At 37.3% G+C, this 18,971-nt stretch overlaps 1 protein-coding gene across 1 annotated transcript in view; it reads right to left on the reverse strand.

The window, feature by feature from the left end:
- PDE4D (phosphodiesterase 4D) overlaps positions 1–18,971 on the reverse strand; it is a 1,282,340-nt gene that overhangs the window by 1,237,641 nt on the left and 25,728 nt on the right. The window contains exon 2 of the mRNA XM_019930016.3: positions 18,175–18,265. The gene's annotated coding sequence lies outside the window, so the exon portion shown is untranslated. The remainder of the gene's footprint in view (positions 1–18,174; positions 18,266–18,971) is intronic.

An 18,971-nucleotide genomic window follows, 5' to 3' on the forward strand; every position in this document is an offset into this window, starting at 1 on the left:
GACTCCCAACCACTGCACCACCAGGGAAGCCCCCATCATATTTTTTAATAGAAGCAATTCTGAATAAATCATTTTTCTCCAATCAGCCTGCAAAACCAATTATTTCTGTTCATCTGTTTGCTTTAGGTTTATTTTTTACCTTCTTTCTCTAGGTTCTTAAAGTGGAAGTTTAGAGTATGAGTTAAGACATTTTCTCTTTTCTAATGCATACATTTTAGTGCTATAAATTTCCCTCTCAGAACTGCTTTAGCTGTGTCCCATAAATATGTTGCATTTTTACTTTTATTCAGTTCAATGTATTTTTTTTAAATTTTCCTTGAGATTTCCTCTTTGACCCATGGATCAAAGGTGTATTGTTTGGTTTCCAAGAGTTTAGAGATTTTCCTGTTGTCCTTCTGTTATTCTTTTCTAGTTTAATTCCATTCTGGTCAGAGAGGCACACCTGTATAATTTCTATTATTTTTAAATTGGTTGAAGTTTTTATTATGTCTTCAGATATGATCTATATTGATATAAGTTCTGTAGACATTTGAAAAAATTTGTATTTTACTGTTTGGGGGTGGAATATTCTCTAAATATTAAGATCCTATTGGTTGATGATGTTGTTGAGCTCTTCCATATCTTGGATGATTTCCTAACTAGTTGTTCTATCAATTGGTGCAAAAAAGGTATTGGAACTTTCAACTATAATTGTGGGTTTATCTATTTCTTGTTTCAGTTTTATCAGGTTTTGCTTCCATATTTTCAGCTCTGTCATTTGCTTTATACATATTTAGGAACAAATGTCTTCTTGATGAAGTGACCCTTTTACTATTAATACATAAAGACCCTCTCTGTCTCTGGTAATTTTCTTTGCTCTGATATTAATATAATCACTCTGCTTTTCTTTGATTAATGTTTACCTGATCTATATTTTTTAGCCTTTTCTCTTTTTTTTTGGCTGCATCAGGTCTGAGTTGTAGCACATGGGACCTTCACTACAACATGCAGGATCTTTCCTTGCAGCACGTGAGCTCTTCGTTGTGGCACTTGGGCTTCTCTCTAGTTGTGGCACGCGGGCTCTCTAGCTGTGTCATGCGGGCTCCAGAGCGCATGGGCTCTATAGTTAGCAGCACGAGGGCTCTATAGTTGCGGCAGGTGGGCTTAGTTGCCCCATGGCATGTGGGATCCTAGTTCCCTAACCAGGGATTGAACCTGTGTCCCCTGCATTGGAAGGCGGATTCTTAACCACTGGACCACGAGGGAAGTCCCATACCCTATTATTTTCAACAAACCTACATCACTATATTTGAAGTGAGTTTCTCTCATAGACAGCATATAACTAAGTAATATTTTTTTATTTCATAATGACAATCTCTTAATTGATGCATTTGGATCATTTACATATAATGTAACAAAAATATGCTAGGGCTTAAGTCTGTCATTTTATCTTTTGTTTTCTGTTTGGTTTGTTTTGGTTTTCATTTCTCTGTTTTCTATATCCTATCTTCTTGTGGGTGACTTAAACATTTTTTAGAATTCCATTTTAATTTATCTATAGTGGTTTTGAGTGTATCTCTTTGTACAGCTTTTTCAGTAGTTACCCTAGATATTCCATTATATATACATAACTTATCACAGTCTACTGGTGGTGTCATTTTACCAGTGCAAATGAATTATAGGAATCTCACCTCCCTTAACATCTCTTTACCCTCCTGCTTTTATAATTGTCCTAAATATCTCTTCTACATATGTTTAGAACCACATCAGAAAGTGTTATAAATTTTGTCAATGAACAAACATAATTTAGAAAACTCAAGTGGAGAAGGGAAGTCTATTTTATTTATATATATTTTCGTTTATCATGTTCTTTTTTTTCTTGGCCACACCACACGGCTTGCAGGATCTTAGTTCCCTGACCAGGGATCGAACCCATGCCCTCAGCAGCAAAAGCACAGAGTCCTAACCACTGGACCGCCAGGAATTCCCTGCTCATCATGTTCTTTTTTCCTTCCTGATGTTCCAAGTTTCCATTATTTCCTTTATGTCTAGAGACTTTCTTTAGCTATTCTTTTAGGGTTGATCTGCTGGTGGCAAATTCCTTTGTTTTCATTTAAGAATGTCACACCAGCCCAGTGGGAAGAGGGAGGAAGACCTTATTATCTCCAGGTGGGTTTGGAAGGCCACACTTCCCATGTGGTCTCCACTGACACAGAGGGGAGGGCAGGCATACCGAAGTGAAGATATCCCCTACATGATCTTTTCTGACATTATCCCAGTGGGGCTTCAGGGTACCACATTAAAGCCTCACAAAGATGAAAATCTAGGCTTCCCACTTGGACTTTGTTGGCATGAAGGTGGGTGGGTCCATAGTTTTTTCTCCACTGTCTGCCTAGAGTTAGGGCAGTTATTGTCTAAAAGTTTTCTGTCATGCTAGGGTGTCTCTTTCCTGGTCCTTTGGCAAGAGAGAGCAGGTTTTTGTTGAGGATATTTTTTATCTGTACCCACTGTCATCTCTGGGTCACCAACTTCTTCAGTTCTAAGTCTGGGATACATGAGGCAAAAAGAAAACCCCAGGGAACTTACCAACTTACTACCATGTTGTTCTTTGGGTCCCAAGGTCCCTAATCAGACTGCCTTCTACCTTCTTAACTCCACCTTTCAGAGTATTCTTATTTTATATATACATACATCCATACACATATAATATATATGTATTATTATTTTATATAATAAGTATGTCTTATTTTAGTTATACATAACAGGAGGAATAGGGGAAAGCATGTGTACTCCATCTTCCTGGAAGCAGAACTCTCCATTCTTTAACATGATGAATGAACTAATGAATGTGAAGAACAGGTAACCCTTGGAGAACAGAAATTACCTGAAAACATTACCAAGTCACTAACAATGGCTAAAATATAATAAGAGGGTGAAGAAGTTTTCAAGAAGCAAATCAGGAACAAGTGCAAAATAAAGTTCTAGATATACTGAGGCAGGGAGAGCAACAGCTTATGGCCTCAGGCTTACATGACCAAATGTCAGAAACTGCTGGAATCTTAGCAACACCTGAGATCCGGATGCATCACAGGCCTGGGGAAGCTACGTAACCTCTCCTCACTAAATAGCATTATTGTGAGAACTGAATGAATTGATAAATACAAATAATGTATAGCAGGTGCCTGGCTCACCTTAAGGGCTCTATAAATGTTAATTATTAATGTTGTTAGCTAAAAATATGTATATTACCTAAAATAAGAGCTTCTGGAGATAACAGAAGTCTATCTGTATAATTATTAGGCCACAATTCTCCAAGGCTTGGAGGTCAGTGTTGAAGAAGAAACTGACCATCATCATTAAACTTAACATGGGGATCATTCTGCCAGTTACGAGAATTTTTACCTACTTCAAGGCACTTGCTTAAGTTCATAGGCAGCACCATTAATGTAGTTTAGAAAGAAATATTTTTTTTGAAAAAGAGATACATGCCAGGAAGGGTAGAACTAATTCTACCCCTACTCACCCTACTCTGTGACTACTCAGACTTCCACCGTCTACCAGACACCAATCTTCCCTAAACATACTACAAAGTACCTCAAAATCACCAAGTCCAATATCAAACTTCTTGTTCTTGTTGAAACCTGCTCTTCCTCCAGATTTCCCTATTTCAGTGTCTCTCTAATGAACCATTAGCCTCTAAGGAAACCAAGACAGAAATCACAGTCATCCTTTATTCACCATTCCTAAAAAGTCACTAAGCATACTGACTCTATATCAAAAATACTTTGACTTTGTCACTCCTGTTTCTCTCCACTGTCATTTCTGTAATAGAGCTACCAACCCCACCCTTGCTCCCACCTGACCCAGTCCTTCATCCAGCCTCAACTTCTACTCCCTTCGCTTCCCTTCCTGCTCAGGAATGCAGCCAGATCAAGTGGTTTCCTAACATCTCCCGCAGCTCAATGCCTTTGTGCATCTGTTTCCCTCTGCCTAGAATGCCTTCTCCCTCTTCCCTTTATATCCCACCTGCAAACTCCTATTCATTCCTGAAAATGAAACTGAATAATGCTTTTCTCTTCATTTTTCCTAATAACTTGAGATCTAGATATAGCTGTTTTTCTACTATCTATCTTTTCCCACTAGGCTGTACGTTCCTCAAGGGCAGGGTCATGCATTTTTCATCTTTATAGTGTTAGGGCTGTTAAAAAAAATGGTGGACTATGAAAACAAAGAGTCTTAAATTGAAACTTTAGCTTTGTCATTTCCCAAGTATGTGACCTTGGATAGTTTACTTTATATCCTGTCAACTAATTGGACTGAGAATATAACTTGCAGAGGTGTTGATCCTGTGAACCCTCAAAATAGTTGGGGGATACAGAGCCACAAAATGCCTTAAGTTAGTGGTCTATGATTAATCTCAAGTGCCTTTCAAATATGAATATCACTTCTGTGCATAATAAAATCAGGAAAGTTTGGGAAGCATGAAATTACTTAATTGACCAGTTTGTACATATGTAAATTATTGATGATAATGCCTGATTCAGAGGGTTATTGGAAGGATTTATATATGTTAAATGACCCAACTAGCACAAAGTCTGGGACATGGTTGGTACTCAACAAATGTTAGTTCTATTCATCTTCTTTTTATTTTTTTCTCTTTAAAGTCTTTTCTCCACTTTTCCGTTTCCTTTCTGCTCTAGCTTTTTAAAAAACATATATTTTTCAGTCATTTCTACACTTACTCTACTTCCTCTCTATTTATTTTACTTTACTCCAACCCAGTCTCCCCTTATATCCTTATTCTATCCTCATTCAGACTCAAGAACACACACTTCAAAGATATGGCTTTCCTCCACTCACTATGTATGCATACCAACACTGCACCATCACCCACAAAACACCAACTCTGAATGTTGAGAAAGCTTCAGCAAGAACTATTCCTCATAATAAAAATCTATGAGTGGAAGAAGAATTAATTTTCAAGGAGAATGAATCTCATTCAGGACAGGTTTAACACAACCAAAACTCAGAAAAGATAAGCAAAAGAAAAGGAAAAGTAATAGAAAAAGTAAAAAGAAAAGGAAAGAGATTATATTGTAATAGAAATAACATTGTTTCAAACAATATTCTTCAGCATATGAAACAAAGAAATCATCATCACTCTTGCAGTGAAGAATCTAAATTAATTGAAATTCATGTGACATAGCAATGAATCTCTTAAAAGGATGGAAAAGGGAGAAACCTAAAAAATGAGTGTTAAAAAACATTAGTCACGCACGGTGATTCAGGAAAAAGAATTACATGGTAAAAAACAGCTGGGGAGCTTCCCTGGTGGCGCAGTGGTTGAGAGTCCGCCTGCCGATGCAGGGGACGCGGGTTCGTGCCCCGGTCCGGGAAGATCCCACATGCCGCGGAGCAGCTGGGCCCGTGAGCCATAGCCGCTGAGCCTGCGCGTCTGGAGCCTGTGCTCCGCAACGGGAGAGGCCACAGCAGTGAGAGGCCCGCGTACCGCAAAAAAAAAAATAAAATAAAATAAATTTTTAAAAATAAAAAAAAAACAGCTGGGATTTGCTGCACTTGATCTTCACTTTGCCAATAGAGATTGAACATTGCATTAACATATTACTGGTTGGAAGTCCTGTGGTAACTTATTTAATTTGGTCCAATATGGAGACTCCAAGTTTTCAACAACAGTGGAATCATTCTTTTTCTTTAAAGTAGCATCTCATATAAGTAGTACATTTTGGAAATCTTATTGATGAGTTTGTTTCCATTAAAACCAGGAAAGTGGGCTTCCCTGGTGGCGCAGTGGTTGGGAGTCCGCTTGCTGATGCAGGGGATGCGGGTTCGTGCCCCAGTCCGGGAGGATCCCACATGCCGCGGAGCGGCTGGGCCTGTGGGCCATGGCCGCTGAGCCTGCGCGTCCGGAGCCTGTGCTCCATGGTGGGAGAGGCCGCGGCAGTGGGAGGCCCACGTACAGTAAAAAAAAAAAAAAAAAAAAAAAAAACACCAGGAAAGTAAAATTATCAATTGGTTTTTGTATAAGTAAAATATTTAAACTTAAAATATTTTGAGTTTTAATACACCTATAATACTTTTCAATTTTTTGATAGTTTTTTACCTGCTTTAATGTTCTGGAAAAAAATTAACTGTTACAAATTTTTTTTCCTTTTGCCTTAGACTCCAGTATCCCTAGGCAGGGTCCTCAGTGGTTGCCTCTGAATGGTAGTGAGGGTTGATTGGGGAGGAGCATGAGGGAACTTTCTGGAGTGATGGAAATGCTCAGTATCTTGATAAGGGTATGAGTTACAAAAATGTATACATTTGTCAAAGCTCAGCAAATGTTCACTTACAAGCATGGCATTTCATTGTAAGTTTTATATAAAAAAGAAAAAGACCGTGAATAATGAATTCTAGTTAAAAATGTGCATGCTGAAGTATGCAGGGGAAAGAATACTTAAGTCTATCATTTACTCTGAATGCACAAAAATAAAATGGATTAGTCGATGGAGGGTTACCTGTATGTAATAAAGTCTAGTAAAATGTGAATGGTACAATTGGTGGTAGGTACATATTTGTGTAGTGTAAAATTCCTTCAACTTTGCAGTATGTTTGCCAATTTTCATAACAAGGTGCTAGGGAAAAGAGAAAATGAATAAAATGAAATGAAATGGAATTAAATAAAAAGCAGCATCTCAAAAAACAACAAAAAAGCAGCATCTCATAGAAATAATGAGAAGCTCTGGTCTGGAAACCACATGCAGACAATCATGATTTATTCACTACTGAATCACTATAGAATGCCTAATATGTGACAGGCACTGGGATATTATGACATCAATGAATAAAACAAGTAAAAATCCCTGCCCTCATGGAGCTCATATGCTAGTGGGCTAAGGGTAAGATAACACACTTATTAAATAACTAAACTGTATATTAGGCTAGAAGGTGACAAGTACTGTGAAGAATAAATAGTGCAGTTAAAATAGGACTGCAATTTTAAATAAGACAGTTGGAATAGATCTCAAAGAGAAGGTAAGATTTGTGCAAAGACTTGAGGAGAATGACATAATAAGCCAAGTGGAAAATCTTGAGGGGTAATCTACTGCAGGTGGACCTGTCATATTCTAAGATTAGCAGCAAGGCTGGTGTGGGCTGACAGATTTAGTGACTAGAGTAGTAGGATATAAGGTCAGGGAAGGAATGAAGGACCAGATAATGTAGAATGTTATAGGCTAAATTGTGACCCACAAAATTCATATGTTGACGCCCTCCCTAATCTCCAGTCCCTCAGAATGTGACTGTATTTGGAGACAGTGCCTTTGAAGAGGTAATTCAAAGTTAAAACTGGGTTGTTAGTGTGGGGCCTAATCTAATATGACTGGTGCCCTTATAAGAAGAGGAGGTTAGGAAACAAAGTGACAACCATGTGAGGAAACAGTGAGAAGGTGGCCATCTGCAAGCCAAGGAGAGAGGCCTCAAAAGAAACATACCTTGACCTTGAACTTCTAGCCTCTAGAATTTCTGTGGTTTAAGCTGCACAGCCTGTTATTTTTTTTTATGGCAGCCCATCCCTCCTAACTTTACAACAAGAACAAGCCAAATAAGTTCCCCAACCATGTTTGCTTGTTTGTTTAACTCCCAGAGAACTAGGAATACAAAGAAAGCTAAATGAATTAAATTCCAGGAAGGAAGGAATCCTTCCCAGCAAAGAAGAAACTCACTACTGCTTTCACCCCTGGTTTAGTGGGAAGAAGAGCAAATATGCTCTTGATAGGGGTAAGGAGAAAGTAGCTTAACTTGTAAAACTGTTCAACACTGTAAGTGGACTGATGTGATGGATTAGATCCCACAAAACCTCATCACAGAGGGAGGCTGTGGCCCTGACCCAGAGACACAGAGGCCTTTCCTGAGAGAAAGGCAGGAGCTCTCTGAAGGCTGAGGATAGGGAAGAACAGCCGAGAAACAACTGACTTCTTCATTATCCGTTACTATCTCCTTATTCTCCTTTCAATAACTGTTGAATCTGTAGTGATGTCACCTTTCTCATCCCTGATACTGGTAATTTGTCTCTTCTCTTTTATTCCCTGATCCATCCTAGCTAGGTTCATCAATACTATTGATCTTCTCAAAGAATCAATTTTTGTTTTCATTGATTTCCCCATTGTTTTTCTGTTTTCTATGCTCTTGATTTCTGTCTTGATCTTTATTATTTCCTTTCTTTTCTTTATTTTGGTTTTCATTGACTATTTTATAGTTTCTTTTTGCAGTACGCGGGCCTCTCACTGTTGTGGCCTCTCCCGTTGTGGAGCACAGGCTCCGGACGCACAGGCTCAGCAGCCACAGCTCACGGGCCCAGCCGCTCCGCGGCATGTGGGATCTTCCTGGACCCAGGCACGAACCTGTGTCCCCTGCATCAGCAGGTGGATTCTCAACCACTGTGCCACCAGGGAAGCCCTATAGTTTCTTAAGATAGAAGCTGAGGTCGTTGTTTTGGGACCTTTCTTTTTTCTAATATAGGCACCTACTGCTATAGATTTTTCCTTAAATACTGCTTCATGAGCATCCAATAAATTCTGATATGTTGTATGTACACTTTCATTTCATGTGAAATACCTTCTACTTTCCCTTTACATTTATTTTTGACCCACAGTGTATTAGTTTCCTATGGTTACCTCAATAAATTATCACAAACTGTGTATCTTAAATCAACAAAAATTTATTTTCTCACAATTCTGGAGGCTAGGAGTCCAAAATTAGAGTGTTAGCAAGGTCACACTTCCTCTAACAGCTCTAGAGGAGATTTCATTCCTTGCCTCTTCCAGCTTCTGTTGGCTCCATGTGTTATGTGGCTTATGGCTCTATAACCCCAATCTCTGCCTCTATCTTCATGTGGCCTTCTCCTCTGTGTCTGTGTGCTCTCCTTTTCTTTCTTTTATAAAGATACCTCTCATTGGACTTCGGACCCATATGGATAATCCAAGATTATCTCATCTGAAAATCCTTAACTGAATCACATCTGCAAAGAAGGTCGTATTCACAGGTTCCAGTGATTACAACATAGACATATCATTTTGGAAACCACAGATCAACCCACTACACAGGTATTATTCAGAAGTATGTTATTTGGTGTCCAGATATTTGGGGGCTTTCCAGACATGTTTCAATACTGATTTTTCATTTAATTTCATTGTGGTTAGAGAACATACTCTGCAATACCTTTAAACATATTGAGACTTATTTTTATGGCCCAAAATATAATTTATCTTGGCAAATGTTCTGTGTGCATTTGAAAAGAATGTATATTCTGCTGTTGTTGGGTGGAGTGCTCTAAAAATGTCAATAGGTCAAGTTAATTGACTGTGTTTTTCAAATCTGTCTACTGATCTTCTGTCTACTTATTCTATCAATTTGTGACAGGGATAACATATTTCTGACTGTAACTATGAATAATGTGTACTATATTACCATGTTTTCTAACATTGTCTACATCTCACACCCATATGTTTACTGATACCTACACGGGTGGATACTTCCTAACAAATTCTCCCCCTCTTTTATTAGGAGTCCTGCCCATCGTTCTTCCTATTTTAGTTATAGATATTTTTCTATAAATTTTGGTTAATACGTAGGAGATATTTGACTCTGCAAAAATTTCAACTTCAGTTTTTACTCATCCTTTAAAATTCAAACTATACTTTTATAAGTGTTGTAAATTATGTTTATGTTCTTGGTTTCATGAGTTGTCTGCTCTTGATCAGGTGATATAATTCTGAATACAATCAAAGCCACTTATGAAGTTTTGTGAGAGGTACTAAGTGCTCTTCTAAAAACTTTTTAGTCTTAAATATTTAAATAGAAATGAGAAAACTGGTAACATTTTTTTTTCAAATATCAGATAGCAAGTTCAAGAAGCAGATTATACTAAACTTCTCATTACTGAGAAGTTACACATCATGAACTCAAATTTCTTTTTTGAGGCTTAATGTAGCTTAACACTTTACCTCATGGGAGTTACAATATGGAAAGAAGACATAAAAGACTTGGGTTGATTGGTCTGTATCACAGCAGGGCCTGCAAAATATACCAGGTCTCCCAGGGTGGCCACACTGTCTGAATAATTCGCCTCTGGGCTGCTGTTATATTTGAGGGAGGCATTCAAAGGTCTATGAGTGACCATCTGCAGAAAAGGAAAAGGTAGGCCAGGACTGCATGAATTTCCCATGTACTGAGTCAAGCTCACTATTGGAAAAAAAAAATCTGTCTCATATTCAGCCAGTTCTGAGAAACAATCAGCTGAATGAATACAGTATAGTCACCTCTCAATATTAAAAATAGTACTATCTATAAGAACTAGGACAATGAATGGAAATATGAGACAAGGTCCAACAAAGCGATATGGTAAAACTGCAATTTGTCATAGGAGACAAATTTCCATTAAAATGATCATGCTAAAGTACAGAATATCTCAGTGTGGGAACTTTATCATTATTTCTACCTCTATTCAAAACTTACTTTGGTTCAGGTGCTATGCTAGGCAGTATAGGAAGCTATTAATATGACTATTATCTGACCTCATGGAAGTTAAAAATTAGTTGGTGATAAAATTTTATTTATGTTTATTATAAGATCTCTCAATAATAAAGTTATCATCTGGGTAAGAGGTCCTTGAGACAATCTCCTACCTAGAGCTGAGAACTCCTAAGAAATGGTACTTTTCAGGGATACTTTCTTTGGTCACCAGACTGTTCCCTAAAATAGTCAATGTATATAGGCCTTAATTATAATATTAAAGTTTGAATTAAGATAAAAATGCAGTATATGAAAAATGAGTGTGTGATTTGCTTTTAGCTGAAGGTTTAGAATGACTGATGGTTCACTTTGGCATGAGCTGTGTCATACAAAGGAGGCCTTAGTTGCACTTCTACAAGATAACCCAAGGCAATGACATCCTCCCCATCTATGCCATTGCTCTTGCACCAGAGGAGACCAACTGGTGGAATAGCAGTCTTCTGGGGCCAAACCAGACAGGTTTACTTGAAGATGCTTCTCCACCATTAGGACACCCAGAGTCATGAGACTCTAGAACACTTCACTCACCTTTCCTCCCCATAGTAAAGGAGAGAGCAGTTGGTGGCTTTCAATTTATCCTCTTGTTAGCCTTCCTATCTGACATATTCAGAATAGGTAGATGGCCAGTTTGTCAAATAAATATATTAAAGTTAAGAATCTTTAAAAATAATACCTAAACATTCTTCATAATAACATTTAAATGCACATAGTTTGCTATTCTTTTGATGTGAGGCCAAGACCTTTGCTTTATGTACGGATCTGCTAGTTAGATTTCTACATTTTACATAAAGCATTTTCATATGCATCATCTATGCTTTCAAGTTTTGTTTCTTTAGAATAAAGTGAGGAAATTAAAGACACGAGAAAAAATCTGAAGAATCATTCCATGATTCTTAGCCACTCACATTTTCCCATCTTTTATGATTGTCTCAGCCACACCTAATTCTAATTCAACAAGAATTTTGCTTTAGCAAATTGACTAGCAGTCTATTTTAGTTTTCATATAAACATTTCTCTTCACTTGTAGATGTTATATTCATTTACAGAACAATTAATTACATTATATAATAAAATAGCAAGTACAACTGTCATGTACAGATTTGGGACTCTTGGTGACATACATCACCACAAGGGGCACCTGAAGTACACAGGAGTAGGGAAGAACAGCCTTCTAGAATGTCATAGGCATTAGTGTTTAAACTTTCTGGAGGAAATAGAGAACGTCAGTTAGTCCACTTAGCTGGGAGATGGGATAAGAGGGATTCTGTTGTTGCTTATTAAGCTTGAGACTTTTGTAAAGGCCTACTTATTTAGAAAAGAAGAGAAAAAAAAAGAACATGCCTCAAGCTTCCCTCTACAACTAGAAAACTACCTTAATCAAAATACACAGATATAACCAAAAATTACAGAGAAGGAAACAATGAATTTCACCTGGCATTTAAGAATAAGAAAATTAAATTTCAGAAAATCAAGACAGCAAAGGAGGAGCAGCAGAGGAAGACTTCAACTCCATTGCTTCTGTGGAAGCAAAAGCTTATGTGATACAACACTACTAAAGTGAAAACAAAGAGATACTGCTTGACCAGCCCCAGTTCACTTCATACAAGTTCACAGAGTGACATGGTGCCCACAACATCTCAATGTCATCAACAATGAGTTGCAATAAAAATGACCCTGAAAGTTCCTTTCAGGTCTATTTGTACAAACTTTTGACAAGTGAACAGCACTTACTGATATAAATAAAGGCCGGCAGACCACATGACAGGTTTGCATAATTATAAAATTATATCAATGCAATCAGCAGATTCCAAGATTTGAAAAGCATTTTGAAACATTGCATAGTGCACATGTAAACGGGACAGAGTGATTTCAGTGTCTCTCAATCAAATATAGAGTTTTGAAGAAATAGCTAGTTCCAATGAAGACATTTTGGTCAGAAAACTTTAGGTAAACAAGATGCCCATTTGATACTAGCTCATTCCCTTCACATGAGTTCAGATATGGCTGTAGTCAATCTGTGTCACAACAATCCAGAAAACATGATAATTCTTAGCAGTGCCATAAGGAACTATTTAAGAACTAGTAGAATTAGTCTGTTTCCATAGAGACAAAGGAGATTTATACACACTCTGAAAGAAGCTTACAGGGTTATACCATTTCCATGAGTGTGACAAGCCATTGTAGATATTTAAGTAATAGTTTTCCAAAGGAAAAAGCAATATTTTCAAAGACCATTTATGGCAACGATGAAACGGTCATAGCTCTCTTATTTTAATATATGAGTTCCATAGACATTCATACTCCAAATATATACAGACACTTGTTTACATAAAATAAAACATCATAAATTACCATCTATGGTAAGATGTAGGTACAAACACCTGCAAATGATATCTTTGTAGAAACCATAGCATGATATCATATGGCCACCAAGTGATTCGGCCCTGCTTATTTCTAAAACTCCAGTCCATTACACTGACTACCGTTACAGCTATTTAAGCATGAAATGTTTGCCCTCATTTTTATTCAGACACTTCATGGACCATTTACTGTCAGCTATAAAATCATCTGAAAGGTAATTGAGTTTACAGCTGAGAAAAATAAGAAGTCTCCTAAACAATCTGAGAATATTGCCTTAGTGTCTTGTAGGTAGGGATGAACTTAAATTGAATGTGAAATTGGGGCAAAAGGTGACTTTTTAACAAGAACATTTTTTAAAACAAATGAGCAGAATGGCCTGTGGATGTTCAAGTTTCTCCCCCTTAATAAGAAAAAGCTTAGCCATAAAGAGAAGAAAACTTTAAAATGCCTCCAAAGTCCTCATAGTTCAAAAAATAGTATCAAGGGCCAAAGGTAGCTTCAAGACACTAGCCTCAGCTGTAAAAATTGTGAAAGGCTGGGTCAGTGAGGCTGACCACATGTAGGAAAAGGACACCTTTTCTCATAGGCGTGCCTTTTACCAGATACGTTTTATTTTCCAACAAATATAAAACCTAATTACATCCCCAAACCCTTTAATGCCCACTGTGTGTGCAAGGCACGGTTCTAGGTACCACAAAGGAACACAAAAATGATTTGTGGCCGCCACAAACTTAAGGTCTAGAGGGAAGATAAATAAATGAATAACTTTAGTACAAAGCAGAACGCAAGGAGGGCTACAAAGACAAAATGCGCTCTCTGCTGGATGGTGGAGCTCACCCAGCTGCCAGTGGGGCTGAGGGAACCTGGAGAATGAGCCCTGCCCACCCTGGTATTGCTGCGTAGGACAGGTGCCCCCTTCAGGCCTTAGGGCACGAAGGGCCGGCCTCTAGCGCACACCTGACAACAATGCTTCTGTACACATATGCTTCTCCAACTGTGGGCAGCTCTTCAAAGACAAGAACTAAATTTCTTATTTATCCTGTGTTCCTAGCACTTAGTTTAGGGTCTAGTACCTAGGAGGCAATCAATAAATATAAAATGGAAAATTTAATAAACTAAATTCCCTCAATCCGGAATGGGCCACTATCCCTTTTCTCTATACACACACATTCACATTTCTGAATATAAAATTCCTACCCAGGTCAAATGCTACTTCTTCCTTACAGCAATATTTAATCTTGCCTCTTTTTCCAACCCTAAGCAGAATTTTTTACCCTTTCCCTGGATTTTTCTGTAATCTATACCCCTCAGACTCCTAAAATGGTTTTAAAAGGCTGCATTAAATCAATGATTCTCTGTCGCTCTCATTTTCCACCCGCTCTCAACAGTTTGTGTGATTACCGCTATTTGTGACTGCTTTTCTGTGTAACCTCCTAGAGGAAGGGATCTAAACACCTCATTTTTATGCCTTCAGCGCCCTAAGAGAGCATCAATTTACTGGCTTAACAAGAACCTATTTAGCAACAATACTGAGCCTGAAGCTATATAAAATTTTAATTAAGTGAGATGATATTTCTAGACATGATTGAGAGATTCCAGCGTAACAGGGGTCTTCTTGACCTCCGCAGCCTTTTGCCTGCTCTAACACTGCTGTGTTTGCTCAAGGGCTATTGACACACAAGACTGTCCTGACACTAACGACTCCATGTATTATTTCCTTTCAAACCTCCAGCCACTGTTTTCCTCTAATTCATCTTCTGCCTGGATAATATCACAGGTGGGATACACTGATGTCCCTTCATCTATGTCTTACCTTACATGAAATAGAATAAGAGGTTAAGTGACCATTTACCCCAAAATGGCAAGCAGCTTCTACCTTTGACCTCCAAAACTCTGCTACACATACATGAGTTTTCTTCAACCCTTGGGTAGGAGATTCCTGGATTAAAAATGCAAATGTGCCTCCCCCTCCTCCAAAAGTTTCAGGTCTCTTTAGTTGGCCCTTCATATCTTTACATATAGGAAAATAAAACAAAACAAAAATAAAATGAGTGCCTTAAATGCACGTTGCTGAGCACATAGGAGAGACTAAGCTAAAAATTGTTGATTGGTAAAACATATGCAAAAGACGTTTTCTAACTATAAGGAATCTTGTATGCAACTGGGTACTTTGTTTCACAGACAAATCTCAAGTTGTCAGAGAATTCAAAACAACACTCAGAAAAATTCATTTTAAAAAGTCTGAGTCATGCTGAGCAGACGATAGCTGGTATTTTATGTGCTCTCATTTCGAAGTCTCTCATTTAAAAGGAATCATTCATATTTTCTCCAGAGAACATAAAGAATTTTTGTTACTTTCAATCACAGGTAAATTGGTTTTATTCTTGACACTGTGGCCATAATTGCAAAAGGAACGCTGAAGATCACAGTGGGATACGGATATCTCACCGGAGCATTTCATATTCACCAGATTATGTCGTGTATGTATCTTGTATTTGAGAATTCATTCTACAGATGAATCTTAGAGATTGCTAATTTTCATAATAAACTAAAGCTGTTTATTCACGTAAGAGAAAACAGAGAGGGAACGTGTATAATTATATTTGAATCAACAGCTGCTGTGCCCACTAAAATCTTCCCCGTCTCCGATGAAGACACCATCACTATGTTTTTGTAACTAAAATAAAGGTGTTCTAAACGCAGATAATCTAAGGATCAGTCATCTTACTTTTATGTCTTTCCCCAGAGTAGTATAAAAGAAAATGGTTTATAACGTTTATAACGTTATAAACGTTAAAACATTTATAACGTTCAAATTTGTCAGTTGCTGGAAACACTGACAAAGTCCAATGTAGGCTGCTTCTAAACTCCTTGAAAACCCAAAGAAAACAACAGAATGGAAGGTCCAGTATAATTGCATTAAATGTGTCTGTGGGAACTCAAAATAAGCATGACATGTTGCCCTGATAAAAAAATTTCTGGCATAAACTTCAGACCATTTGGGTGATCCTAGAAATCATTATAATCTCTCACCATCTGTCTCTTCTAATTTCTCCATTCCTAACTTCTAATTTCTGTTCCGTTTTTCTCACCACAGCCCCAAAGTAAAGAGCCTGCTTTGAAGGTTAAAGCTCTTTCCCCACCCCTGTATGCAGACTTCCCTACTCCTAAAATAGCGATAAAAAGTAACTCTTGACTACCAATTACTGAGATGGTTATAGAATGTCCTATTGGACTATCCTCTGGTTAAATGTTTAAAGGTCAATTAAAATGCAAATTAACACTAGACAATGAAACGATTATGGCTAGAGCATGACAAGAGAAAAAGTCAGTTTCATCCAAAAATGCAAACTTTCGGAATCATAATTAAATGTGTAGCTATTTAGATTTGACAAAAAATTTTATGGCCTAGTAAAGGAATCAGGAAACCCCAGCTAAAATTGTGCCAGATAAGGGTTTCCAGTCTGGTCAAAAAAATGTCACTTTAGAGACACCACAATTTTGGCAGTACATCTTTTCATTTCATGTCACGGAATTGATTTTCCTGAACTGTTAGATTGAGTGGGTTAATGTAGCAAAACTCTGAGTTCTTTGGGGAAAGATGGAGATCATTTGGTATAGTAACTTACTGATGTGGAAGAAACATATCTCCAGATATGTTTAGAAAGGATTGCTGAATTACAAAGAGATTAGTATTGGCCAGTCTCATGTGTGAGTAGGAGTGATGTGTCTACTAGTGGCTTTAGTAAAATGTATACATACATATAGAGCATAGGCTTATTTCACACGGCCAGTCATTTCATCTGACAGTGGCCGATGGTGGAGATGAGTGGGAGAAAGTGAAATTAAAACAATAGAAGACCAATAGCAATAAGAGCACGACAGAAGGCACGAGGCACCAAAGAGAGACTCATATGAGAAGCAGAAGATTATACATCATAACAAAATATTGATTCACATTCTGAAGATCTCAGGGAGACAAAAAAATGAAGAAGGAAAAACAGAAATTAATGATTGGTGAAAACTAAGAAATGACACACCTAATAAGAAATGACTGTGGAAGAGTCGAGAATTATTAATGGTTTGTTTATTAATATTAGTTAATATTATTTGAATTATTAATATAATCCATATTTGAAAAAAGCTAGATATTCATATGAAATAACTAATGGGACAGTATGCAGACACAAAGCAAATGCATAACGATTTTTTAAAATGTTCTTTCCTCTATGTATTCATTGCTACAAAAATAAAGTACAGCCCAATAATACAAGTAGACAAATGGTAAGTACTATAACAGAAGGAAAGAGGTCTGAATATTTTCTAAAGAAAAAAATGTTCTGCACTCTCTTGAAAGGATGTGAGGTAGCATCAGAAATTATTAAGATATTGTTGCTGGGTCTCCTGCTGGTCCAAAGAGCAGCATCTTTAATGAGCAATGAGCTGGGCACTGACTCAACATCTTGACATGGCCAACCTCCATGAGAGGCTGATAATATTGGTTCCTATCTTGGATATTTTCAGGGCAGTGGAAAACAAGTTAACCATCTGCCTTCCTTTAGCTGTAGTTTTAAAGTCATGATATTCCCAAAAAAAAAGCTAACTAAATGCCACAGATTAAATATCAAACTACTAATGATATCTACTATTCAGGTAATGTAAATGTAAGATTCCATTTTCCCATAGCATTCTTTGCACAAAGTCATCAGGATCAAAAGATATTGTTTGACAACATTAAAAAAAAATTACTTCTCTGAATTAAAAATCAAAAACATAATTAAAAGGTGAATGCCTAAACATAAAAATATCTGTTACAACATGCTGGACAAGAATAAAATCCTTATGAAAGAAAGAGATAATGAAGAAATCATGAAGAAAAACTTAAAATCCTAAAAAACAAATATATGGAAGACAGATTTTTACATTGCAACCTCATTAGTCATCTAAGAAATGCAAACTAAAACAATGACATTCTATCTGTAAATAACAAAAATAAAAATTGTAAGTCTGGGGCTTCCCTGGTGGCGCAGTGGTTGAGAGTCTGCCTGCCGATGCAGGGGACACGGGTTCGTGCCCCGGTCTGGGAAGATCCCACATGCCGCAGAGCGGCTGGGCCCGTGAGCCATGGCCGCTGAGCCTGCACGTCCGGAGCCTGTGCTCCGCAACGGGAGAGGCCACAACAGTGAGAGGCCCGCGTACCGCCAAAAAAAAAAAAAAAAAATTGTAACTCTGGCAAGTGGACAATGAAACAGGCATACTTACATATCTCTGATAGAATACAGTGAAACTGTCTTTTCAGAAAGCAATTCAGGAAGAGTTTTTGATCTGGAAGTCTCACAGCTGGGAATCTATTCTAAGTAAATAAACCAAAATGCAGATAAAAAATATGCACACAGATGTCCCCTTAAAAAATTGTATATTATATAAGGGAAAGTCCAACAATGAAAGAATCTTTAAGTAAATCATGATATACTTATATTATACAGACATATTATACAGTTCTTAGTTACACAGGAAAATATTTATGATAAATTGCTAATTAGAAAAGCAGGATTCAACATTTTACATTAGGTATGATGTCAAACTCAATGGCTCTGTGTGTGTGTTTGTGTGTGTGTATTTTTGTCCACTCCCACACATACATATAGAAAATTACATGCTAAGATAACTACCTCTAAAAGAAACACGTATTATCTTTTAATGAGAAAAACACATAATTAATGGAATAAAACTTTCTCTGTTTTCCAATAATGCTGTGCATTAAGAAATAAATATCATTTTGGACTAAATAAATTTGGTTTACAGTAACTGAGGATTATAAGAATCCTGGCAGAGTCTAGGCATGGCTGAGTAAAGCCTGTCTTCACTATATGCAAACTAGTCATTTAAACAAAGCTGAAAAACAGACATTTTCAGGGTATCAAATAATACTTATAACTGAGATACATTTGGCATGCTAAATACAAATCATTCTTTTTTATTTAAATATGCCAAGAATCTTTATTGATTAACTTGTAAACCTTAAGACAAAGCAGTATATATTTGAAACAACACAGAAC

The sequence above is a fragment of the Tursiops truncatus genome, chromosome 3, assembly GCF_011762595.2.
Source record: "Tursiops truncatus isolate mTurTru1 chromosome 3, mTurTru1.mat.Y, whole genome shotgun sequence".
Classification (NCBI taxonomy): Eukaryota; Metazoa; Chordata; class Mammalia; order Artiodactyla; family Delphinidae; genus Tursiops; species Tursiops truncatus.